The 26,439-nt window shown below is 39.7% G+C and overlaps 15 non-coding genes across 15 annotated transcripts; all 15 read right to left on the bottom strand.

Moving 5' to 3' along the window:
• Positions 1-236: 236 nt before the first annotated feature.
• Positions 237-307, bottom strand: TRNAP-UGG (transfer RNA proline (anticodon UGG)). The gene has a single exon. It is a non-coding gene; the product is annotated as a tRNA-Pro (tRNA).
• Positions 308-2,785: 2,478 nt separating this feature from the next.
• On the bottom strand, positions 2,786-2,857 carry TRNAP-UGG (transfer RNA proline (anticodon UGG)). The gene has a single exon. It is a non-coding gene; the product is annotated as a tRNA-Pro (tRNA).
• Positions 2,858-4,974: 2,117 nt separating this feature from the next.
• TRNAV-CAC (transfer RNA valine (anticodon CAC)) lies at positions 4,975-5,047 on the bottom strand. The gene has a single exon. It is a non-coding gene; the product is annotated as a tRNA-Val (tRNA).
• A 288-nt stretch (positions 5,048-5,335) lies between these two features.
• TRNAP-UGG (transfer RNA proline (anticodon UGG)) lies at positions 5,336-5,407 on the bottom strand. The gene has a single exon. It is a non-coding gene; the product is annotated as a tRNA-Pro (tRNA).
• Positions 5,408-7,546: 2,139 nt separating this feature from the next.
• On the bottom strand, positions 7,547-7,619 carry TRNAV-UAC (transfer RNA valine (anticodon UAC)). The gene has a single exon. It is a non-coding gene; the product is annotated as a tRNA-Val (tRNA).
• A 288-nt stretch (positions 7,620-7,907) lies between these two features.
• TRNAP-UGG (transfer RNA proline (anticodon UGG)) lies at positions 7,908-7,979 on the bottom strand. Its single transcript has one exon. It is a non-coding gene; the product is annotated as a tRNA-Pro (tRNA).
• Positions 7,980-12,630: 4,651 nt separating this feature from the next.
• On the bottom strand, positions 12,631-12,703 carry TRNAV-CAC (transfer RNA valine (anticodon CAC)). Its single transcript has one exon. It is a non-coding gene; the product is annotated as a tRNA-Val (tRNA).
• A 280-nt stretch (positions 12,704-12,983) lies between these two features.
• Positions 12,984-13,055, bottom strand: TRNAP-UGG (transfer RNA proline (anticodon UGG)). Its single transcript has one exon. It is a non-coding gene; the product is annotated as a tRNA-Pro (tRNA).
• Positions 13,056-15,195: 2,140 nt separating this feature from the next.
• Positions 15,196-15,268, bottom strand: TRNAV-CAC (transfer RNA valine (anticodon CAC)). The gene has a single exon. It is a non-coding gene; the product is annotated as a tRNA-Val (tRNA).
• A 288-nt stretch (positions 15,269-15,556) lies between these two features.
• On the bottom strand, positions 15,557-15,628 carry TRNAP-UGG (transfer RNA proline (anticodon UGG)). Its single transcript has one exon. It is a non-coding gene; the product is annotated as a tRNA-Pro (tRNA).
• Positions 15,629-18,145: 2,517 nt separating this feature from the next.
• Positions 18,146-18,217, bottom strand: TRNAP-UGG (transfer RNA proline (anticodon UGG)). Its single transcript has one exon. It is a non-coding gene; the product is annotated as a tRNA-Pro (tRNA).
• A 2,110-nt stretch (positions 18,218-20,327) lies between these two features.
• On the bottom strand, positions 20,328-20,400 carry TRNAV-CAC (transfer RNA valine (anticodon CAC)). Its single transcript has one exon. It is a non-coding gene; the product is annotated as a tRNA-Val (tRNA).
• Positions 20,401-20,688: 288 nt separating this feature from the next.
• On the bottom strand, positions 20,689-20,760 carry TRNAP-UGG (transfer RNA proline (anticodon UGG)). The gene has a single exon. It is a non-coding gene; the product is annotated as a tRNA-Pro (tRNA).
• A 2,613-nt stretch (positions 20,761-23,373) lies between these two features.
• Positions 23,374-23,445, bottom strand: TRNAP-UGG (transfer RNA proline (anticodon UGG)). The gene has a single exon. It is a non-coding gene; the product is annotated as a tRNA-Pro (tRNA).
• Positions 23,446-25,955: 2,510 nt separating this feature from the next.
• On the bottom strand, positions 25,956-26,027 carry TRNAP-UGG (transfer RNA proline (anticodon UGG)). The gene has a single exon. It is a non-coding gene; the product is annotated as a tRNA-Pro (tRNA).
• Positions 26,028-26,439: the final 412 nt, after the last annotated feature.

The following is a 26,439-nucleotide window of genomic DNA, read 5'->3' as shown; positions in this document are numbered from 1 at the left end:
CAAGGGCATCTGGTTTTAGATTTCTTTCATGCAACCTGCCCGACAGCCCTATCTGAACGCTTGTATATGCCTTGCAAGTTCAGCATTTTTGCAAAATGCTTAAAGAGAAATGTTTCCTATTTGCTCAGGCAGGGCAAGGTTAAAAGCATGAGACTCTAGCAAATAATCATCCACTACTGCAAAGAGAAAATTGATATTGGCTTTGAAATGCATACTTCAAAAGAGCACCAATGAAAGGGCTCGTCCGGGATTTGACCCGGGACCTCTCGCACCCAAAGCGAGAATCATACCCCTAGACCAACGAGCCGTTGAAAGACCCTCACCTCTGAAAAGGTAATACCAGCTCTAAGCCCGCAATGAAGATCATGCTGGGGTCTTTTTCATGCTTGGTCTGTGAATTCACAGGAAATTCAGTGTCAACTTACCCTTTCTCAAACGATAGCACTATCATTTGTAAGTGTCCCCTTTTATTTTTTTCTCAGCATTGGACAAGTCTTACAGGAAGTCAGCAGTTATTTATATATTTCTGCATTGGCTAGAGCCTAAAGAGAAGGAATAAAAAGCTGTTCATAACAACATAAGAAACACATTTTGCCTTTTCTCTCAAATACTTATTCCCTTTGTGCAAATCGGAATGCCAAGGTGAATAGCTGGGCCACAGATTCTGGCTAATTATCTATCTCTTGAATGCAAGAAGCAATAAAAACTGCCTAATGCAGGACTAAAGCATTCCTTGCATAGCCTCTAACATCATAACATAACTGAGCTGCTGGTAACAAGCTAAGCAATGCCTTCCCAAAATGAGAAGTACATGTGCTTATGTGCTTATCCGCTCAATCAGGCTCGATCAGGCGAGATATAGAAAAGGTGGAAAGGGTCCAAATGGCTGTCCCTTCCTTTTTAGGGTGGGTCCTGCTGACTATCATAGGATTCCTCTTAAGAGTGGCCAGGGTCAGAGGAAAAACTTTCAATGCTTCTTAGTGTTCTCTCCAGAAGCAGGCATTTTCTGTGCCTTTAATTTCAGGCTTTTCCCAGCAGTCTCTGTTCTGCCTATGTAAATTAACAAAAGCAGTGCTTATTCCTCACTTGCTCTAATGTCCTTCCTGTCCACAAAGCTCTGCCTAAGTATGCTTTTTTTCTTTTTCAGGGAAATTCTAAATGGTTTCTCTGTCCACTCTGTGGCAGAAGAATGCTGATTATGATGCCATGTTTTGTGGAATCACCAAGGTACAACTACAGAGGAATATATGAGTCTGAAGGACATGGAACTCTTAGCTAACACATCACAATATGTGATGCTTGCCAACCAAGCACTACATTCTGGTGCGCTGATGATCAGAACATTCTGCTCCTAAAGGAAAGAAAATACCGCTTGATTGAAAATAAAGTCTCTGTTTATATTAACACTCTCTCTCTCCCTATATCTATCTATCTATCTATCTATCTATCTATCTATCTATCTATCTATCTATCTATCTATCTATCTATCTATCTATCTATCTATCTATCTATCTATCTATCTATCTATCTATCTATCTATCTATCTATCTATCTATATATGGATACATGCATACACCTACTCATAGATATGCCATGCATTTCTTTGGATTTGTTTCAACCTCTTGCCATTTATTTGAGAATCCCTACTTTTCAAGTGACTGCAAATGAAGTCATCTCTGGCACGTTTTGGCTGATGCAAGGTAACCAAAACACAAGACAACTTTTAATAAAAATCATTGGTTTCTTTGTTAACGTGCACTGTCAAACATGGGACTTTCACACGTCAGGTAAACATGATAACCAATACACAACAGAAGCAGATGCAGATTGCTTATCAATGTCGTGATAGAACAGTTGTGATTTGAGTAGTAGAAGCGCCCCTGAATTGATACTTATTATATACAGCCTGTAAGATAGTCAAAAATGCATGCTAGGAGAGGAGATGCAAATATAAATGTAGTAGAAAAATACATAAAGAGGATTGATATGCTTTTATTCATGCAAGGCTAGAAAAAATCCCCATACTGTCGAAAGCATTCATACACCACCAAATGGAAATAAACAATTCTGACATTAAACGAAAAGGTGACGATGCATTTGTATCATCACCTTGAGAAGGATCATCTAGGAATTGAGCCCAAGCCTCAGCACTTAAAACCAGAAACACTCCACTAAAATAGGAGGCCTGTTGGTGCCAACAATTCTCAAAGTTAATGCTTGTTCTGGTTGAGCATTGAACCGAATGCAGGGCTCTTTTGAAAGTGAGGTCTGTGAATCAACAGATACATCCACATGCCAATTATGTTATTGTTTTTAAGAGAATTCACTTTCTTGGAACGAGACTGCATGAACCCATCTTCAGGGCCTGGACAATTTCATGCAAAACAGCAACTCTCAACATTGCAGCCAAGACAATATAACTAGAGTTTCTGCCCGGTTTCGACCTGGGGACCTTTCGCGTGTGAGTCGAACGTGATAACCACTACACTACAGAAACAGATACCTACAGGTGATTCTTCTGTGATGAAACTGCTCAAAACAGACAATTCCAAGGGCATCTGGTTTTAGATTTCTTTCATGCAACCTGCCCGACAGCCCTATCTGAACGCTTGTATATGCCTTGCAAGTTCAGCATTTTTGCAAAATGCTTAAAGAGAAATGTTTCCTATTTGCTCAGGCAGGGCAAGGTTAAAAGCATGAGACTCTAGCAAATATTCATCCACTACTGCAAAGAGAAAATTGATATTGGCTTTGAAATGCATACTTCAAAAGAGCACCAATGAAAGGGCTCGTCCGGGATTTGAACCCGGGACCTCTCGCACCCAAAGCGAGAATCATACCCCTAGACCAACGAGCCGTTGAAAGACCCTCACCTCTGAAAAGGTAATACCAGCTCTAAGCCCGCAATGAAGATCATGCTGGGGTCTTTTTCATGCTTGGTCTGTGAATTCACAGGAAATTCAGTGTCAACTTACCCTTTCTCAAACGATAGCACTATCATTTGTAAGTGTCCCCTTTTATTTTTTCTCAGCATTGGACAAGTCTTACAGGAAGTCAGCAGTTATTTATATATTTCTGCATTGGCTAGAGCCTAAAGAGAAAGAATAAAAAGCTGTTCATAACAACATAAGAAACACATTTTGCCTTTTCTCTCAAATACTTATTCCCTTTGTGCAAATCGGAATGCCAAGGTGAATAGCTGGGCCACAGATTCTGGCTAATTATCTATCTCTTGAATGCAAGAAGCAATAAAAACTGCCTAATGCAGGACTAAAGCATTCCTTGCATAGCCTCTAACATCATAACATAACTGAGCTGCTGGTAACAAGCTAAGCAATGCCTTCCCAAAATGAGAAGTACATGTGCTTATGTGCTTATCCGCTCAATCAGCGCTCAATTAGGCTCGATCAGGCGAGATATGGGAAAGGTGGAAAGGGTCCAAATGGCTGTCCCTTCCTTTTTAGGGTGGGTCCTGCTGACTATCATAGGATTCCTCTTAAGAGTGGCCAGGGTCAGAGGAAAAACTTTCAATGCTTCTTAGTGTTCTCTCCAGAAGCAGGCATTTTCTGTGCCTTTAATTTCAGGCTTTTCCCAGCAGTCTCTGTTCTGCCTATGTAAATTAACAAAAGCAGTGCTTATTCCTCACTTGCTCTAATGTCCTTCCTGTCCACAAAGCTCTGCCTAAGTATGCTTTTTTTCTTTTTCAGGGAAATTCTAAATGGTTTCTCTGTCCACTCTGTGGCAGTAGAATGCTGATTATGATGCCATGTTTTGTGGAATCACCAAGGTACAACTACAGAGGAATATATGAGTCTGAAGGACATGGAACTCTTAGCTAACACATCACAATATGTGATGCTTGCCAACCAAGCACTACATTCTGGTGCGCTGATGATCAGAACATTCTGCTCCTAAAGGAAAGAAAATACCGCTTGATTGAAAATAAAGTCTCTGTTTATATTAACGCTCTCTCTCTCCCTATATCTATCTATCTATCTATCTATCTATCTATCTATCTATCTATCTATCTATCTATCTATCTATCTATCTATCTATCTATCTATCTATCTATCTATCTATCTATCTATCTATCTATCTATCTTTATATATGGATACATGCATACACCTACTCATAGATATGCCATGCATTTCTTTGGATTTGTTTCAACCTCTTGCCATTTATTTGAGAATCCCTACTTTTCAAGTGACTGCAAATGAAGTCATCTCTGGCACGTTTTGGCTGATGCAAGGTAACCAAAACACAAGACAACTTTGAATAAAAATCATTGGTTTCTCTGTTAACGTGCACTGTCAAACATGGGACTTTCACACGTCAGGTAAATATGATAACCAATACACAACAGAAGCAGATGCAGATTGCTTATCAATGTCGTGATAGAACAGTTGTGATTTGAGTAGTAGAAGCGCCCCTGAATTGATACTTATTATATACAGCCTGTAAGATAGTCAAAAATGCATGCTAGGAGAGGAGATGCAAATATAAATGTATTAGAAAAATACATAAAGAGGAGTGATATGCTTTTATTCATGCAAGGCTAGAAAAAATCCCCATACTGTCGAAAGCATTCATACACCACCAAATGGAAATAAATAATTCTGACATTAAACGAAAAGGTGACGATGCATTTGTATCATCACCTTGAGAAGGATCATCTAGGAATTGAGCCCAAGCCTCAGCACTTAAAACCAGAAACACTCCACTAAAATAGGAGGCCTGTTGGTGCCAACAATTCTCAAAGTTAATGCTTGTTCTGGTTGAGCATTGAACCGAATGCAGGGCTCTTTTGAAAGTGAGGTCTGTGAATCAACAGATACATCCACATGCCAATTATGTTATTGTTTTTAAGAGAATTCACTTTCTTGGAACGAGACTGCATGAACCCATCTTCAGGGCCTGGACAATTTCATGCAAAACGGCAACTCTCAACATTGCAGCCAAGACAATATAACTAGCGTTTCTGCCCAGTTTCGAACCGGGGACCTTTCGCGTGTGAGGCGAACGTGATAACCACTACACTACAGAAACAGATACCTACAGGTGATTCTTCTGTGATGAAACTGCTCAAAACAGACTATTCCAAGGGCATCTGGTTTTAGATTTCTTTCATGCAACCTGCCCGACAGCCCTATCTGAACGCTTGTATATGCCTTGCAAGTTCAGCATTTTTGCAAAATGCTTAAAGAGAAATGTTTCCTATTTGCTCAGGCAGGGCAAGGTTAAAAGCATGAGACTCTAGCAAATAATCATCCACTACTGCAAAGAGAAAATTGATATTGGCTTTGAAATGCATACTTCAAAAGAGCACCAACGAAAGGGCTCGTCCGGGATTTGAACCCGGGACCTCTCGCACCCAAAGCGAGAATCATACCCCTAGGCCAACGAGCCGTTGAAAGACCCTCACCTCTGAAAAGGTAATACCAGCTCTAAGCCCGCAATGAAGATCATGCTGGGGTCTTTTTCATGCTTGGTCTGTGAATTCACAGGAAATTCAGTGTCAACTTACCCTTTCTCAAACGATAGCACTATCATTTGTAAGTGTCCCCTTTTATTTTTTTCTCAGCATTGGACAAGTCTTACAGGAAGTCAGCAGTTATTTATATATTTCTGCATTGGCTGGAGCCTAAAGAGAAAGAATAAAAAGCTGTTCATAACAACATAAGAAACACATTTTGCCTTTTCTCTCAAATACTTATTCCCTTTGTGCAAATCGGAATGCCAAGGTGAATAGCTGGGCCACAGATTCTGGCTAATTATCTATCTCTTGAATGCAAGAAGCAATAAAAACTGCCTAATGCAGGACTAAAGCATTCCTTGCATAGCCTCTAACATCATAACATAACTGAGCTGCTGGTAACAAGCTAAGCAATGCCTTCCCAAAATGAGAAGTACATGTGCTTATGTGCTTATGTGCTTATGCGCTCAATCAGCGCTCAATCAGGCTCGATCAAGGAAAGGTGGAAAGGGTCCAAATGGCTGTCCCTTCCTTTTTAGGGTGGGTCCTGCTGACTATCATAGGATTCCTCTTAAGAGTGGCCAGGGTCAGAGGAAAAACGTTCAATGCTTCTTAGTGTTCTCTCCAGAAGCAGGCATTTTCTGTGCCTTTAATTTCAGGCTTTTCCCAGCAGTCTCTGTTCTGCCTATGTAAATTAACAAAAGCAGTGCTTATTCCTCACTTGCTCTAATGTCCTTCCTGTCCACAAAGCTCTGCCTAAGTATGCTTTTTTTCTTTTTCAGGGAAATTCTAAATGGTTTCTCTGTCCACTCTGTGGCAGTAGAATGCTGATTATGATGCCATGTTTTGTGGAATCACCAAGGTACAACTACAGAGGAATATATGAGTCTGAAGGACATGGAACTCTTAGCTAACACATCACAATATGTGATGCTTGCCAACCAAGCACTACATTCTGGTGCGCTGATGATCAGAACATTCTGCTCCTAAAGGAAAGAAAATACCGCTTGATTGAAAATAAAGTCTCTGTTTATATTAACGCTCTCTCTCTCCCTATATCTATCTATCTATCTATCTATCTATCTATCTATCTATCTATCTATCTATCTATCTATCTATCTATCTATCTATCTATCTATCTATCTATCTATCTATCTATCTATCTATCTATCTATCTATCTATCTATCTATCTATCTATCTTTATATATGGATACATGCATACACCTACACATAGATATGCCATGCATTTGTTTGGATTTGTTTCAACCTCTTGCCATTTATTTGAGAATCCCAACTTTTCAAGTGACTGCAAATGAAGTCATCTCTGGCACGTTTTGGCTGATGCAAGGTAACCAAAACACAAGACAACTTTTAATAAAAATCATTGGTTTCTTTGTTAACGTGCACTGTCAAACATGGGACTTTCAAACGTCAGGTAAATATGATAACCAATACACAACAGAAGCAGATGCAGATTGCTTATCAATGTCGTGATAGACAGTTGTGATTTGAGTAGTAGAAGCGCCCCTGAATTGATACTTATTATATACAGCCTGTAAGATAGTCAAAAATGCATGCTAGGAGAGGAGATGCAAATATAAATGTATTAGAAAAATACATAAAGAGGAGTGATATGCTTTTATTCATGCAAGGCTAGAAAAAATCCCCATACTGTCGAAAGCATTCATACACCACCAAATGGAAATAAACAATTCTGACATTAAACGAAAAGGTGACGATGCATTTGTATCATCACCTTGAGAAGGATCATCTAGGAATTGAGCCCAAGCCTCAGCACTTAAAACCAGAAACACTCCACTAAAATAAGAGGCCTGTTGGTGCCAACAATTCTCAAAGTTAATGCTTGTTCTGGTTGAGCATTGAACCGAATGCAGGGCTCTTTTGAAAGTGAGGTCTGTGAATCAACAGATACATCCACATGCCAATTATGTTATTGTTTTTAAGAGAATTCACTTTCTTGGAACGAGACTGCATGAACCCATCTTCAGGGCCTGTACAATTTCATGCAAAACGGCAACTCTCAACATTGCAGCCAAGACAATATAACTAGTGTTTCTGCCCGGTTTCGAACCGGGGACCTTTCGCGTGTAAGGCGAACGTGATAACCACTACACTACAGAAACAGATACCTACAGGTGATTCTTCTGTGATGAAACTGCTCAAAACAGACTATTCCAAGGGCATCTGGTTTTAGATTTCTTTCATGCAACCTGCCCGACAGCCCTATCTGAACGCTTGTATATGCCTTGCAAGTTCAGCATTTTTGCAAAATGCTTAAAGAGAAATGTTTCCTATTTGCTCAGGCAGGGCAAGGTTAAAAGCATGAGACTCTAGCAAATAATCATCCACTACTGCAAAGAGAAAATTGATATTGGCTTTGAAATGCATACTTCAAAAGAGCACCAATGAAAGGGCTCGTCCGGGATTTGAACCCGGGACCTTTCGCACCCAAAGCGAGAATCATACCCCTAGACCAATGAGCCGTTGGAAGACCCTCACCTCTGAAAAGGTAATACCAGCTCTAAGCCCGCAATGAAGATCATGCTGGGGTCTTTTTCATGCTTGGTCTGTGAATTCACAGGAAATTCAGTGTCAACTTACCCTTTCTCAAACGATAGCACTATCATTTGTAAGTGTCCCCTTTTATTTTTTCTCAGCATTGGACAAGTCTTACAGGAAGTCAGCAGTTATTTATATATTTCTGCATTGGCTAGAGCCTAAAGAGAAAGAATAAAAAGCTGTTCATAACAACATAAGAAACACATTTTGCCTTTTCTCTCAAATACTTATTCCCTTTGTGCAAATCGGAATGCCAAGGTGAATAGCTGGGCCACAGATTCTGGCTAATTATCTATCTCTTGAATGCAAGAAGCAATAAAAACTGCCTAATGCAGGACTAAAGCATTCCTTGCATAGCCTCTAACATCATAACATAACTGAGCTTCTGGTAACAAGCTAAGCAATACCTTCCCAAAATGAGAAGTACATGTGCTTATGTGCTTATCCGCTCAATCAGCGCTCAATCAGGCTCGATCAAGGAAAGGTGGAAAGGGTCCAAATGGCTGTCCCTTACTTTTTAGGGTGGGTCCTGCTGACTATCATAGGATTCCTCTTAAGAGTGGCCAGGGTCAGAGGAAAAACTTTCAATGCTTCTTAGTGTTCTCTCCAGAAGCAGGCATTTTCTGTGCCTTTAATTTCAGGCTTTTCCCAGCAGTCTCTGTTCTGCCTATGTAAATTAACAAAAGCAGTGCTTATTCCTCACTTGCTCTAATGTCCTTCCTGTCCACAAAGCTCTGCCTAAGTATGCTTTTTTTCTTTTTCAGGGAAATTCTAAATGGTTTCTCTGTCCACTCTGTGGCAGTAGAATGCTGATTATGATGCCATGTTTTGTGGAATCACCAAGGTACAACTACAGAGGAATATATGAGTCTGAAGGACATGGAACTCTTAGCTAACACATCACAATATGTGATGCTTGCCAACCAAGCACTACATTCTGGTGCGCTGATGATCAGAACATTCTGCTCCTAAAGGAAAGAAAATACCGCTTGATTGAAAATAAAGTCTCTGTTTATATTAACGCTCTCTCTCTCCCTATATCTATCTATCTATCTATCTATCTATCTATCTATCTATCTATCTATCTATCTATCTATCTATCTATCTATCTATCTATCTATCTATCTATCTATCTATCTATCTATCTATCTATCTATCTATCTATCTATCTATCTATCTATCTTTATATATGGATACATGCATACACCTACTCATAGATATGCCATGCATTTCTTTGGATTTGTTTCAACCTCTTGCCATTTATTTGAGAATCCCTACTTTTCAAGTGACTGCAAATGAAGTCATCTCTGGCACGTTTTGGCTGATGCAAGGTAACCAAAACACAAGACAACTTTTAATAAAAATCATTGGTTTCTTTGTTAACATGCACTGTCAAACATGGGACTTTCACACGTCAGGTAAACATGATAACCAATACACAACAGAAGCAGATGCAGATTGCTTATCAATGTCGTGATAGAACAGTTGTGATTTGAGTAGTAGAAGCGCCCCTGAATTGATACTTATTATATACAGCCTGTAAGATAGTCAAAAATGCATGCTAGGAGAGGAGATGCAAATATAAATGTAGTAGAAAAATACATAAAGAGGATTGATATGCTTTTATTCATGCAAGGCTAGAAAAAATCCCCATACTGTCGAAAGCATTCATACACCACCAAATGGAAATAAACAATTCTGACATTAAACGAAAAGGTGACGATGCATTTGTATCATCACCTTGAGAAGGATCATCTAGGAATTGAGCCCAAGCCTCAGCACTTAAAACCAGAAACACTCCACTAAAATAGGAGGCCTGTTGGTGCCAACAATTCTCAAAGTTAATGCTTGTTCTGGTTGAGCATTGAACCGAATGCAGGGCTCTTTTGAAAGTGAGGTCTGTGAATCAACAGATACATCCACATGCCAATTATGTTATTGTTTTTAAGAGAATTCACTTTCTTGGAACGAGACTGCATGAACCCATCTTCAGGGCCTGGACAATTTCATGCAAAACAGCAACTCTCAACATTGCAGCCAAGACAATATAACTAGAGTTTCTACCCGGTTTCGACCTGGGGACCTTTCGCGTGTGAGTCGAACGTGATAACCACTACACTACAGAAACAGATACCTACAGGTGATTCTTCTGTGATGAAACTGCTCAAAACAGACTATTCCAAGGGCATCTGGTTTTAGATTTCTTTCATGCAACCTGCCCGACAGCCCTATCTGAACGCTTGTATATGCCTTGCAAGTTCAGCATTTTTGCAAAATGCTTAAAGAGAAATGTTTCCTATTTGCTCAGGCAGGGCAAGGTTAAAAGCATGAGACTCTAGCAAATAATCATCCACTACTGCAAAGAGAAAATTGATATTGGCTTTGAAATGCATACTTCAAAAGAGCACCAATGAAAGGGCTTGTCCGGGATTTGAACCCGGGACCTTTCGCACCCAAAGCGAGAATCATACCCCTAGACCAATGAGCCGTTGGAAGACCCTCACCTCTGAAAAGGTAATACCAGCTCTAAGCCCGCAATGAAGATCATGCTGGGGTCTTTTTCATGCTTGGTCTGTGAATTCACAGGAAATTCAGTGTCAACTTACCCTTTCTCAAACGATAGCACTATCATTTGTAAGTGTCCCCTTTTATTTTTTCTCAGCATTGGACAAGTCTTACAGGAAGTCAGCAGTTATTTATATATTTCTGCATTGGCTAGAGCCTAAAGAGAAAGAATAAAAAGCTGTTCATAACAACATAAGAAACACATTTTGCCTTTTCTCTCAAATACTTATTCCCTTTGTGCAAATCGGAATGCCAAGGTGAATAGCTGGGCCACAGATTCTGGCTAATTATCTATCTCTTGAATGCAAGAAGCAATAAAAACTGCCTAATGCAGGACTAAAGCATTCCTTGCATAGCCTCTAACATCATAACATAACTGAGCTTCTGGTAACAAGCTAAGCAATACCTTCCCAAAATGAGAAGTACATGTGCTTATGTGCTTATGTGCTTATCCGCTCAATCAGCGCTCAATCAGGCTCGATCAAGGAAAGGTGGAAAGGGTCCAAATGGCTGTCCCTTACTTTTTAGGGTGGGTCCTGCTGACTATCATAGGATTCCTCTTAAGAGTGGCCAGGGTCAGAGGAAAAACTTTCAATGCTTCTTAGTGTTCTCTCCAGAAGCAGGCATTTTCTGTGCCTTTAATTTCAGGCTTTTCCCAGCAGTCTCTGTTCTGCCTATGTAAATTAACAAAAGCAGTGCTTATTCCTCACTTGCTCTAATGTCCTTCCTGTCCACAAAGCTCTGCCTAAGTATGCTTTTTTTCTTTTTCAGGGAAATTCTAAATGGTTTCTCTGTCCACTCTGTGGCAGTAGAATGCTGATTATGATGCCATGTTTTGTGGAATCACCAAGGTACAACTACAGAGGAATATATGAGTCTGAAGGACATGGAACTCTTAGCTAACACATCACAATATGTGATGCTTGCCAACCAAGCACTACATTCTGGTGCGCTGATGATCAGAACATTCTGCTCCTAAAGGAAAGAAAATACCGCTTGATTGAAAATAAAGTCTCTGTTTATATTAACGCTCTCTCTCTCCCTATATCTATCTATCTATCTATCTATCTATCTATCTATCTATCTATCTATCTATCTATCTATCTATCTATCTATCTATATCTCTATCTATCTATCTTTATATATGGATACATGCATACACCTACTCATAGATATGCCATGCATTTCTTTGGATTTGTTTCAACCTCTTGCCATTTATTTGAGAATCCCTACTTTTCAAGTGACTGCAAATGAAGTCATCTCTGGCACGTTTTGGCTGATGCAAGGTAACCAAAACACAAGACAACTTTTAATAAAAATCATTGGTTTCTTTGTTAACGTGCACTGTCAAACATGGGACTTTCACACGTCAGGTAAATATGATAACCAATACACAACAGAAGCAGATGCAGATTGCTTATCAATGTCGTGATAGAACAGTTGTGATTTGAGTAGTAGAAGCGCCTCTGAATTGATACTTATTATATACAGCCTGTAAGATAGTCAAAAATGCATGCTAGGAGAGGAGATGCAAATATAAATGTATTAGAAAAATACATAAAGAGGAGTGATATGCTTTTATTCATGCAAGGCTAGAAAAAATCCCCATACTGTCGAAAGCATTCATACACCACCAAATGGAAATAAACAATTCTGACATTAAACGAAAAGGTGACGATGCATTTGTATCATCACCTTGAGAAGGATCATCTAGGAATTGAGCCCAAGCCTCAGCACTTAAAACCAGAAACACTCCACTAAAATAGGAGGCCTGTTGGTGCCAACAATTCTCAAAGTTAATGCTTGTTCTGGTTGAGCATTGAACCGAATGCAGGGCTCTTTTGAAAGTGAGGTCTGTGAATCAACAGATACATCCACATGCCAATTATGTTATTGTTTTTAAGAGAATTCACTTTCTTGGAACGAGACTGCATGAACCCATCTTCAGGGCCTGGACAATTTCATGCAAAACGGCAACTCTCAATATTGCAGCCAAGACAATATAACTAGTGTTTCTGCCCAGTTTCGAACCGGGGACCTTTCGCGTGTGAGGCAAACGTGATAACCACTACACTACAGAAACAGATACCTACAGGTGATTCTTCTGTGATGAAACTGCTCAAAACAGACTATTCCAAGGGCATCTGGTTTTAGATTTCTTTCATGCAGACAGCCCTATCTGAACGCTTGTATATGCCTTGCAAGTTCAGCATTTTTGCAAAATGCTTAAAGAGAAATGTTTCCTATTTGCTCAGGCAGGGCAAGGTTAAAAGCATGAGACTCTAGCAAATAATCATCCACTACTGCAAAGAGAAAATTGATATTGGCTTTGAAATGCATACTTCAAAAGAGCACCAATGAAAGGGCTCGTCCGGGATTTGAACCCGGGACCTCTCGCACCCAAAGCGAGAATCATACCCCTAGACCAACGAGCCGTTGAAAGACCCTCACCTCTGAAAAGGTAATACCAGCTCTAAGCCCGCAATGAAGATCATGCTGGGGTCTTTTTCATGCTTGGTCTGTGAATTCACAGGAAATTCAGTGTCAACTTACCCTTTCTCAAACGATAGCACTATCATTTGTAAGTGTCCCCTTTTATTTTTTCTCAGCATTGGACAAGTCTTACAGGAAGTCAGCAGTTATTTATATATTTCTGCATTGGCTAGAGCCTAAAGAGAAGGAATAAAAAGCTGTTCATAACAACATAAGAAACACATTTTGCCTTTTCTCTCAAATACTTATTCCCTTTGTGCAAATCGGAATGCCAATGTGAATAACTGGGCCACAGATTCTGGCTAATTATCTATCTCTTGAATGCAAGTAGCAATAAAAACTGACTAATGCAGGAATAAAGCATTCCTTGCATAGCCTCTAACATCATAACATAACTGAGCTGCTGGTAACAAGCTAAGCAATGCCTTCCCAAAATGAGAAGTACATGTGCTTATGTGCTTATCCGCTCAATCAGCGCTCAATCAGGCTCGATCAGGCTCGATATAGGAAAGGTGGAAAGGGTCCAAATGGCTGTCCCTTCCTTTTTAGGGTGGGTCCTGCTGACTATCATAGGATTCCTCTTAAGAGTGGCCAGGGTCAGAGGAAAAACTTTCAATGCTTCTTAGTGTTATCTCCAGAAGCAGGCATTTTCTGTGCCTTTAATTTCAGGCTTTTCCCAGCAGTCTCTGTTCTGCCTATGTAAATTAACAAAAGCAGTGCTTATTCCTCACTTGCTCTAATGTCCTTCCTGTCCACAAAGCTCTGCCTAAGTATGCTTTTTTTCTTTTTCAGGGAAATTCTAAATGGTTTCTCTGTCCACTCTGTGGCAGTAGAATGCTGATTATGATGCCATGTTTTGTGGAATCACCAAGGTACAACTACAGAGGAATATATGAGTCTGAAGGACATGGAACTCTTAGCTAACACATCACAATATGTGATGCTTGCCAACCAAGCACTACATTCTGGTGCGCTGATGATCAGAACATTCTGCTCCTAAAGGAAAGAAAATACCGCTTGATTGAAAATAAAGTCTCTGTTTATATTAACGCTCTCTCTCTCCTATCTATATCTATCTATCTATCTATCTATCTATCTATCTATCTATCTATCTATCTATCTATCTATCTATCTATCTATCTATCTATCTATCTATCTATCTATCTATCTATCTATCTATATCTCTATCTATCTATCTATCTATCTATCTTTATATATGAATACATGCATACACCTACTCATAGATATGCCATGCATTTCTTTGGATTTGTTTCAACCTCTTGCCATTTATTTGAGAATCCCTACTTTTCAAGTGACTGCAAATGAAGTCATCTCTGGCACGTTTTGGCTGATGCAAGGTAACCAAAACACAAGACAACTTTTAATAAAAATCATTGGTTTCTTTGTTAACGTGCACTGTCAAACATGGGACTTTCACACGTCAGGTAAATATGATAACCAATACACAACAGAAGCAGATGCAGATTGCTTATCAATGTCGTGATAGAACAGTTGTGATTTGAGTAGTAGAAGCGCCCCTGAATTGATACTTATTATATACAGCCTGTAAGATAGTCAAAAATGCATGCTAGGAGAGGAGATGCAAATATAAATGTATTAGAAAAATACATAAAGAGGAGTGATATGCTTTTATTCATGCAAGGCTAGAAAAAATCCCCATACTGTCGAAAGCATTCATACACCACCAAATGGAAATAAACAATTCTGACATTAAACGAAAAGGTGACGATGCATTTGTATCATCACCTTGAGAAGGATCATCTAGGAATTGAGCCCAAGCCTCAGCACTTAAAACCAGAAACACTCCACTAAAATAGGAGGCCTGTTGGTGCCAACAATTCTCAAAGTTAATGCTTGTTCTGGTTGAGCATTGAACCGAATGCAGGGCACTTTTGAAAGTGAGGTCTGTGAATCAACAGATACATCCACATGCCAATTATGTTATTGTTTTTAAGAGAATTCACTTTCTTGGAACGAGACTGCATGAACCCATCTTCAGGGCCTGGACAATTTCATGCAAAACGGCAACTCTCAACATTGCAGCCAAGACAATATAACTAGTGTTTCTGCCCGGTTTCGAACCGGGGACCTTTCGCGTGTGAGGCGAATGTGATAACCACTACACTACAGAAACAGATACCTACAGGTGATTCTTCTGTGATGAAACTACTCAAAACAGACTATTCCAAGGGCATCTGGTTTTAGATTTCTTTCATGCAACCTGCCCGACAGCCCTATCTGAACGCTTGTATATGCCTTGCAAGTTCAGCATTTTTGCAAAATGCTTAAAGAGAAATGTTTCCTATTTGCTCAGGCAGGGCAAGGTTAAAAGCATGAGACTCTAGCAAATAATCATCCACTACTGCAAAGAGAAAATTGATATTGGCTTTGAAATGCATACTTCAAAAGAGCACCAATGAAAGGGCTCGTCCGGGATTTGAACCCGGGACCTCTCGCACCCAAAGCGAGAATCATACCCCTAGACCAACGAGCCGTTGAAAGACCCTCACCTCTGAAAAGGTAATACCAGCTCTAAGCCCGCAATGAAGATCATGCTGGGGTCTTTTTCATGCTTGGTCTGTGAATTCACAGGAAATTCAGTGTCAACTTACCCTTTCTCAAACGATAGCACTATCATTTGTAAGTGTCCCCTTTTAATTTTTTTCTCAGCATTGGACAAGTCTTACAGGAAGTCAGCAGTTATTTATATATTTCTGCATTGGCTAGAGCCTAAAGAGAAGGAATAAAAAGCTGTTCATAACAACATAAGAAACACATTTTGCCTTTTCTCTCAAATACTTATTCCCTTTGTGCAAATCGGAATGCCAAGGTGAATAGCTGGGCTACAGATTCTGGCTAATTATCTATCTCTTGAATGCAAGAAGCAATAAAAACTGCCTAATGCAGGACTAAAGCATTCCTTGCATAGCCTCTAACATCATAACATAACTGAGCTGCTGGTAACAAGCTAAGCAATGCCTTCCCAAAATGAGAAGTACATGTGCTTATGTGCTTATCCGCTCAATCAGGCTCGATCAGGCGAGATATAGAAAAGGTGGAAAGGGTCCAAATGGCTGTCCCTTCCTTTTTAGGGTGGGTCCTGCTGACTATCATAGGATTCCTCTTAAGAGTGGCCAGGGTCAGAGGAAAAACTTTCAATGCTTCTTAGTGTTCTCTCCAGAAGCAGGCATTTGCTGTGCCTTTAATTTCAGGCTTTTCCCAGCAGTCTCTGTTCTGCCTATGTAAATTAACAAAAGCAGTGCTTATTCCTCACTTGCTCTAATGTCCTTCCTGTCCACAAAGCTCTGCCTAAGTATGCTTTTTTTCTTTTTCAGGGAAATTCTAAATGGTTTCTCTGTCCACTCTGTGGCAGAAGAATGCTGATTATGATGCCATGTTTTGTGGAATCACCAAGGTACAACTACAGAGGAATATATGAGTCTGAAGGACATGGAACTCTTAGCTAACACATCACAATATGTGATGCTTGCCAACCAAGCGCTACATTCTGGTGCGCTGATGATCAGAACATTCTGCTCCTAAAGGAAAGAAAATACCGCTTGATTGAAAATAAAGTCTCTGTTTATATTAACGCTCTCTCTCTCCCTATATCTATCTATCTATCTATCTATCTATCTATCTATCTATCTATCTATCTATCTATCTATCTATCTATCTATCTATCTATCTATCTATCTATCTATCTATCTATCTATCTATCTATCTATCTATCTATCTATCTATATATCTATATATCTATCTATCTATCTATCTATCTTTATATATGGATACATGCATACACCTACTCATAGATATGCCATGCATTTCTTTGGATTTGTTTCAACCTCTTGCCATTTATTTGAGAATCCCTACTTTTCAAGTGACTGCAAATGAAGTCATCTCTGGCACGTTTTGGCTGATGCAAGGTAACCAAAACACAAGACAACTTTTAATAAAAATCATTGGTTTCTTTGTTAACGTGCACTGTCAAACATGGGACTTTCACACGTCAGGTAAACATGATAACCAATACACAACAGAAGCAGATGCAGATTGCTTATCAATGTCGTGATAGAACAGTTGTGATTTGAGTAGTAGAAGCGCCCCTGAATTGATACTTATTATATACAGCCTGTAAGATAGTCAAAAATGCATGCTAGGAGAGGAGATGCAAATATAAATGTAGTAGAAAAATACATAAAGAGGATTGATATGCTTTTATTCATGCAAGGCTAGAAAAAATCCCCATACTGTCGAAAGCATTCATACACCACCAAATGGAAATAAACAATTCTGACATTAAACGAAAAGGTGACGATGCATTTGTATCATCACCTTGAGAAGGATCATCTAGGAATTGAGCCCAAGCCTCAGCACTTAAAACCAGAAACACTCCACTAAAATAGGAGGCCTGTTGGTGCCAACAATTCTCAAAGTTAATGCTTGTTCTGGTTGAGCATTGAACCGAATGCAGGGCTCTTTTGAAAGTGAGGTCTGTGAATCAACAGATACATCCACATGCCAATTATGTTATTGTTTTTAAGAGAATTCACTTTCTTGGAACGAGACTGCATGAACCCATCTTCAGGGCCTGGACAATTTCATGCAAAACAGCAACTCTCAACATTGCAGCCAAGACAATATAACTAGAGTTTCTGCCCGGTTTCGACCTGGGGACCTTTCGCGTGTGAGTCGAACGTGATAACCACTACACTACAGAAACAGATACCTACAGGTGATTCTTCTGTGATGAAACTGCTCAAAACAGACTATTCCAAGGGCATCTGGTTTTAGATTTCTTTCATGCAACCTGCCCGACAGCCCCATCTGAACGCTTGTATATGCCTTGCAAGTTCAGCATTTTTGCAAAATGCTTAAAGAGAAATGTTTCCTATTTGCTCAGGCAGGGCAAGGTTAAAAGCATGAGACTCTAGCAAATATTCATCCACTACTGCAAAGAGAAAATTGATATTGGCTTTGAAATGCATACTTCAAAAGAGCACCAATGAAAGGGCTCGTCAGGGATTTGAACCCGGGACCTCTCGCACCCAAAGCGAGAATCATACCCCTAGACCAACGAGCCGTTGAAAGACCCTCACCTCTGAAAAGGTAATACCAGCTCTAAGCCCGCAATGAAGATCATGCTGGGGTCTTTTTCATGCTTGGTCTGTGAATTCACAGGAAATTCAGTGTCAACTTACCCTTTCTCAAACGATAGCACTATCATTTGTAAGTGTCCCCTTTTATTTTTTCTCAGCATTGGACAAGTCTTACAGGAAGTCAGCAGTTATTTATATATTTCTGCATTGGCTAGAGCCTAAAGAGAAAGAATAAAAAGCTGTTCATAACAACATAAGAAACACATTTTGCCTTTTCTCTCAAATACTTATTCCCTTTGTGCAAATCGGAATGCCAAGGTGAATAGCTGGGCCACAGATTCTGGCTAATTATCTATCTCTTGAATGCAAGAAGCAATAAAAACTGCCTAATGCAGGACTAAAGCATTCCTTGCATAGCCTCTAACATCATAACATAACTGAGCTGCTGGTAACAAGCTAAGCAATGCCTTCCCAAAATGAGAAGTACATGTGCTTATGTGCTTATCCGCTCAATCAGCGCTCAATTAGGCTCAATCAGGCGAGATATGGGAAAGGTGGAAAGGGTCCAAATGGCTGTCCCTTCCTTTTTAGGGTGGGTCCTGCTGACTATCATAGGATTCCTCTTAAGAGTGGCCAGGGTCAGAGGAAAAACTTTCAATGCTTCTTAGTGTTCTCTCCAGAAGCAGGCATTTTCTGTGCCTTTAATTTCAGGCTTTTCCCAGCAGTCTCTGTTCTGCCTATGTAAATTAACAAAAGCAGTGCTTATTCCTCACTTGCTCTAATGTCCTTCCTGTCCACAAAGCTCTGCCTAAGTATGCTTTTTTTCTTTTTCAGGGAAATTCTAAATGGTTTCTCTGTCCACTCTGTGGCAGTAGAATGCTGATTATGATGCCATGTTTTGTGGAATCACCAAGGTACAACTACAGAGGAATATATGAGTCTGAAGGACATGGAACTCTTAGCTAACACATCACAATATGTGATGCTTGCCAACCAAGCACTACATTCTGGTGCGCTGATGATCAGAACATTCTGCTCCTAAAGGAAAGAAAATACCGCTTGATTGAAAATAAAGTCTCTGTTTATATTAACGCTCTCTCTCTCCCTATATCTATCTATCTATCTATCTATCTATCTATCTATCTATCTATCTATCTATCTATCTATCTATCTATCTATCTATCTATCTATATCTCTATCTATCTATCTATCTATCTATCTTTATATATGGATACATGCATACACCTACTCATAGATATGCCATGCATTTCTTTGGATTTGTTTCAACCTCTTGCCATTTATTTGAGAATCCCTACTTTTCAAGTGACTGCAAATGAAGTCATCTCTGGCACGTTTTGGCTGATGCAAGGTAACCAAAACACAAGACAACTTTTAATAAAAATCATTGGTTTCTTTGTTAACGTGCACTGTCAAACATGGGACTTTCACACGTCAGGTAAATATGATAACCAATACACAACAGAAGCAGATGCAGATTGCTTATCAATGTCGTGATAGAACAGTTGTGATTTGAGTAGTAGAAGCGCCCCTGAATTGATACTTATTATATACAGCCTGTAAGATAGTCAAAAATGCATGCTAGGAGAGGAGATGCAAATATAAATGTATTAGAAAAATACATAAAGAGGAGTGATATGCTTTTATTCATGCAAGGCTAGAAAAAATCCCCATACTGTCGAAAGCATTCATACACCACCAAATGGAAATAAACAATTCTGACATTAAACGAAAAGGTGACGATGCATTTGTATCATCACCTTGAGAAGGATCATCTAGGAATTGAGCCCAAGCCTCAGCACTTAAAAACCAGAAACACTCCACTAAAATAAGAGGCCTGTTGGTGCCAACAATTCCCAAAGTTAATGCTTGTTCTGGTTGAGCATTGAACCGAATGCAGGGCTCTTTTGAAAGTGAGGTCTGTGAATCAACAGATACATCCACATGCCAATTATGTTATTGTTTTTAAGAGAATTCACTTTCTTGGAACGAGACTGCATGAACCCATCTTCAAGGCCTGGACAATTTCATGCAAAACGGCAACTCTCAACATTGCAGCCAAGACAATATAACTAGTGTTTCTGCCCGGTTTCGAACCGGGGACCTTTCGCGTGTGAGGCGAACGTGATAACCACTACACTACAGAAACAGATACCTACAGGTGATTCTTCTGTGATGAAACTGCTCAAAACAGACTATTCCAAGGGCATCTGGTTTTAGATTTCTTTCATGCAACCTGCCCGACAGCCCTATCTGAACGCTTGTATATGCCTTGCAAGTTCAGCATTTTTGCAAAATGCTTAAAGAGAAATGTTTCCTATTTGCTCAGGCAGGGCAAGGTTAAAAGCATGAGACTCTAGCAAATAATCATCCACTACTGCAAAGAGAAAATTGATATTGGCTTTGAAATGCATACTTCAAAAGAGCACCAATGAAAGGGCTCGTCCGGGATTTGAACCCGGGACCTCTCACACCCAAAGCGAGAATCATACCCCTAGACCAACGAGCCGTTGAAAGACCCTCACCTCTGAAAAGGTAATACCAGCTCTAAGCCCGCAATGAAGATCATGCTGGGGTCTTTTTCATGCTTGGTCTGTGAATTCACAGGAAATTCAGTGTCAACTTACCCTTTCTCAAACGATAGCACTATCATTTGTAAGTGTCCCCTTTTATTTTTTTCTCAGCATTGGACAAGTCTTACAGGAAGTCAGCAGTTATTTATATATTTGTGCATTGGCTGGAGCCTAAAGAGAAAGAATAAAAAGCTGTTCATAACAACATAAGAAACACATTTTGCCTTTTCTCTCAAATACTTATTCCCTTTGTGCAAATCGGAATGCCAAGGTGAATAGCTGGGCCACAGATTCTGGCTAATTATCTATCTCTTGAATGCAAGAAGCAATAAAAACTGCCTAATGCAGGACTAAAGCATTCCTTGCATAGCCTCTAACATCATAACATAACTGAGCTGCTGGTAACAAGCTAAGCAATGCCTTCCCAAAATGAGAAGTACATGTGCTTATGTGCTTATGTGCTTATGTGCTTATGTGCTTATGTGCTTATGTGCTTATGTGCTTATGTGCTTATGTGCTTATGTGCTTATGTGCTTATGTGCTTATGTGCTTATGCGCTCAATCAGCGCTCAATCAGGCTCGATCAAGGAAAGGTGGAAAGGGTCCAAATGGCTGTCCCTTCCTTTTTAGGGTGGGTCCTGCTGACTATCATAGGATTCCTCTTAAGAGTGGCCAGGGTCAGAGGAAAAACTTTCAATGCTTCTTAGTGTTCTCTCCAGAAGCAGGCATTTTCTGTGCCTTTAATTTCAGGCTTTTCCCAGCAGTCTCTGTTCTGCCTATGTAAATTAACAAAAGCAGTGCTTATTCCTCACTTGCTCTAATGTCCTTCCTGTCCACAAAGCTCTGCCTAAGTATGCTTTTTTTCTTTTTCAGGGAAATTCTAAATGGTTTCTCTGTCCACTCTGTGGCAGTAGAATGCTGATTATGATGCCATGTTTTGTGGAATCACCAAGGTACAACTACAGAGGAATATATGAGTCTGAAGGACATGGAACTCTTAGCTAACACATCACAATATGTGATGCTTGCCAACCAAGCACTACATTCTGGTGCGCTGATGATCAGAACATTCTGCTCCTAAAGGAAAGAAAATACCGCTTGATTGAAAATAAAGTCTCTGTTTATATTAACGCTCTCTCTCTCCCTATATCTATCTATCTATCTATCTATCTATCTATCTATCTATCTATCTATTTATCTATCTATCTATCTATCTATCTATCTATCTATCTATCTATCTATCTATCTATCTATCTATCTATATATCTATCTATCTATCTATCTATCTATCTATCTATCTATCTATCTATCTATCTTTATATATGGATACATGCATACACCTACTCATAGATATGCCATGCATTTCTTTGGATTTGTTTCAACCTCTTGCCATTTATTTGAGAATCCCTACTTTTCAAGTGACTGCAAATGAAGTCATCTCTGGCACGTTTTGGCTGATGCAAGGTAACCAAAACACAAGACAACTTTTAATAAAAATCATTGGTTTCTTTGTTAACATGCACTGTCAAACATGGGACTTTCACACGTCAGGTAAACATGATAACCAATACACAACAGAAGCAGATGCAGATTGCTTATCAATGTCGTGATAGAACAGTTGTGATTTGAGTAGTAGAAGCGCCCCTGAATTGATACTTATTATATACAGCCTGTAAGATAGTCAAAAATGCATGCTAGGAGGGGAGATGCAAATATAAATGTAGTAGAAAAATACATAAAGAGGATTGATATGCTTTTATTCATGCAAGGCTAGAAAAAATCCCCATACTGTCGAAAGCATTCATACACCACCAAATGGAAATAAACAATTCTGACATTAAACGAAAAGGTGACGATGCATTTGTATCATCACCTTGAGAAGGATCATCTAGGAATTGAGCCCAAGCCTCAGCACTTAAAACCAGAAACACTCCACTAAAATAGGAGGCCTGTTGGTGCCAACAATTCTCAAAGTTAATGCTTGTTCTGGTTGAGCATTGAACCGAATGCAGGGCTCTTTTGAAAGTGAGGTCTGTGAATCAACAGATACATCCACATGCCAATTATGTTATTGTTTTTAAGAGAATTCACTTTCTTGGAACGAGACTGCATGAACCCATCTTCAGGGCCTGGACAATTTCATGCAAAACAGCAACTCTCAACATTGCAGCCAAGACAATATAACTAGAGTTTCTACCCAGTTTCGACCTGGGGACCTTTCGCGTGTGAGTCGAACGTGATAACCACTACACTACAGAAACAGATACCTACAGGTGATTCTTCTGTGATGAAACTGCTCAAAACAGACTATTCCAAGGGCATCTGGTTTTAGATTTCTTTCATGCAACCTGCCCGACAGCCCTATCTGAACGCTTGTATATGCCTTGCAAGTTCAGCATTTTTGCAAAATGCTTAAAGAGAAATGTTTCCTATTTGCTCAGGCAGGGCAAGGTTAAAAGCATGAGACTCTAGCAAATATTCATCCACTACTGCAAAGAGAAAATTGATATTGGCTTTGAAATGCATACTTCAAAAGAGCACCAATGAAAGGGCTCGTCCGGGATTTGAACCCGGGACCTCTCGCACCCAAAGCGAGAATCATACCCCTAGACCAACGAGCCGTTGAAAGACCCTCACCTCTGAAAAGGTAATACCAGCTCTAAGCCCGCAATGAAGATCATGCTGGGGTCTTTTTCATGCTTGGTCTGTGAATTCACAGGAAATTCAGTGTCAACTTACCCTTTCTCAAACGATAGCACTATCATTTGTAAGTGTCCCCTTTTATTTTTTCTCAGCATTGGACAAGTCTTACAGGAAGTCAGCAGTTATTTATATATTTCTGCATTGGCTAGAGCCTAAAGAGAAATAATAAAAAGCTGTTCATAACAACATAAGAAACACATTTTGCCTTTTCTCTCAAATACTTATTCCCTTTGTGCAAATCGGAATGCCAAGGTGAATAGCTGGGCCACAGATTCTGGCTAATTATCTATCTCTTGAATGCAAGAAGCAAAAAAAACTGCCTAATGCAGGACTAAAGCATTCCTTGCATAGCCTCTAACATCATAACATAACTGAGCTGCTGGTAACAAGCTAAGCAATGCCTTCCCAAAATGAGAAGTACATGTGCTTATGTGCTTATCCGCTCAATCAGCGCTCAATCAGGCTCGATCAGGCTCGATCAGGGAAAGGTGGAAAGGGTCCAAATGGCTGTCCCTTCCTTTTTAGGGTGGGTCCTGCTGACTATCATAGGATTCCTCTTAAGAGTGGCCAGGGTCAGAGGAAAAACTTTCAATGCTTCTTAGTGTTCTCTCCAGAAGCAGGCATTTTCTGTGCCTTTAATTTCAGGCTTTTCCCAGCAGTCTCTGTTCTGCCTATGTAAATTAACAAAAGCAGTGCTTATTCCTCACTTGCTCTAATGTCCTTCCTGTCCACAAAGCTCTGCCTAAGTATGCTTTTTTTCTTTTTCAGGGAAATTCTAAATGGTTTCTCTGTCCACTCTGTGGCAGTAGAATGCTGATTATGATGCCATGTTTTGTGGAATCACCAAGGTACAACTACAGAGGAATATATGAGTCTGAAGGACATGGAACTCTTAGCTAACACATCACAATATGTGATGCTTGCCAACCAAGCACTACATTCTGGTGCGCTGATGATCAGAACATTCTGCTCCTAAAGGAAAGAAAATACCGCTTGATTGAAAATAAAGTCTCTGTTTATATTAACGCTCTCTCTCTCCCTATATCTATCTATCTATCTATCTATCTATCTATCTATCTATCTATCTATCTATCTATCTATCTATCTATCTATCTATCTATCTATCTATCTATCTATCTATCTATCTATCTATATATCTATCTATCTATCTATCTATCTATCTATCTATCTATCTTTATATATGGATACATGCATACACCTACTCATAGATATGCCATGCATTTCTTTGGATTTGTTTCAACCTCTTGCCATTTATTTGAGAATCCCTACTTTTCAAGTGACTGCAAATGAAGTCATCTCTGGCACATTTTGGCTGATGCAAGGTAACCAAAACACAAGACAACTTTTAATAAAAATCATTGGTTTCTTTGTTAACATGCACTGTCAAACATGGGACTTTCACACGTCAGGTAAACATGATAACCAATACACAACAGAAGCAGATGCAGATTGCTTATCAATGTCGTGATAGAACAGTTGTGATTTGAGTAGTAGAAGCGCCCCTGAATTGATACTTATTATATACAGCCTGTAAGATAGTCAAAAATGCATGCTAGGAGAGGAGATGCAAATATAAATGTAGTAGAAAAATACATAAAGAGGATTGATATGCTTTTATTCATGCAAGGCTAGAAAAAATCCCCATACTGTCGAAAGCATTCATACACCACCAAATGGAAATAAACAATTCTGACATTAAACGAAAAGGTGACGATGCATTTGTATCATCACCTTGAGAAGGATCATCTAGGAATTGAGCCCAAGCCTCAGCACTTAAAACCAGAAACACTCCACTAAAATAGGAGGCCTGTTGGTGCCAACAATTCTCAAAGTTAATGCTTGTTCTGGTTGAGCATTGAACCGAATGCAGGGCTCTTTTGAAAGTGAGGTCTGTGAATCAACAGATACATCCACATGCCAATTATGTTATTGTTTTTAAGAGAATTCACTTTCTTGGAACGAGACTGCATGAACCCATCTTCAGGGCCTGGACAATTTCATGCAAAACAGCAACTCTCAACATTGCAGCCAAGACAATATAACTAGAGTTTCTACCCAGTTTCGACCTGGGGACCTTTCGCGTGTGAGTCGAACGTGATAACCACTACACTACAGAAACAGATACCTACAGGTGATTCTTCTGTGATGAAACTGCTCAAAACAGACTATTCCAAGGGCATCTGGTTTTAGATTTCTTTCATGCAACCTGCCCGACAGCCCTATCTGAACGCTTGTATATGCCTTGCAAGTTCAGCATTTTTGCAAAATGCTTAAAGAGAAATGTTTCCTATTTGCTCAGGCAGGGCAAGGTTAAAAGCATGAGACTCTAGCAAATATTCATCCACTACTGCAAAGAGAAAATTGATATTGGCTTTGAAATGCATACTTCAAAAGAGCACCAATGAAAGGGCTCGTCCGGGATTTGAACCCGGGACCTCTCGCACCCAAAGCGAGAATCATACCCCTAGACCAACGAGCCGTTGAAAGACCCTCACCTCTGAAAAGGTAATACCAGCTCTAAGCCCGCAATGAAGATCATGCTGGGGTCTTTTTCATGCTTGGTCTGTGAATTCACAGGAAATTCAGTGTCAACTTACCCTTTCTCAAACGATAGCACTATCATTTGTAAGTGTCCCCTTTTATTTTTTCTCAGCATTGGACAAGTCTTACAGGAAGTCAGCAGTTATTTATATATTTCTGCATTGGCTAGAGCCTAAAGAGAAATAATAAAAAGCTGTTCATAACAACATAAGAAACACATTTTGCCTTTTCTCTCAAATACTTATTCCCTTTGTGCAAATCGGAATGCCAAGGTGAATAGCTGGGCCACAGATTCTGGCTAATTATCTATCTCTTGAATGCAAGAAGCAATAAAAACTGCCTAATGCAGG

Source organism: Lissotriton helveticus, chromosome 8 (genome assembly GCF_964261635.1).
Source record: "Lissotriton helveticus chromosome 8, aLisHel1.1, whole genome shotgun sequence".
In the NCBI taxonomy this organism is placed as follows: Eukaryota; Metazoa; Chordata; class Amphibia; order Caudata; family Salamandridae; genus Lissotriton; species Lissotriton helveticus.
Note: the sequence above shows the minus strand (reverse complement) of the source record. Positions and strands in the feature narration are given on the sequence as shown.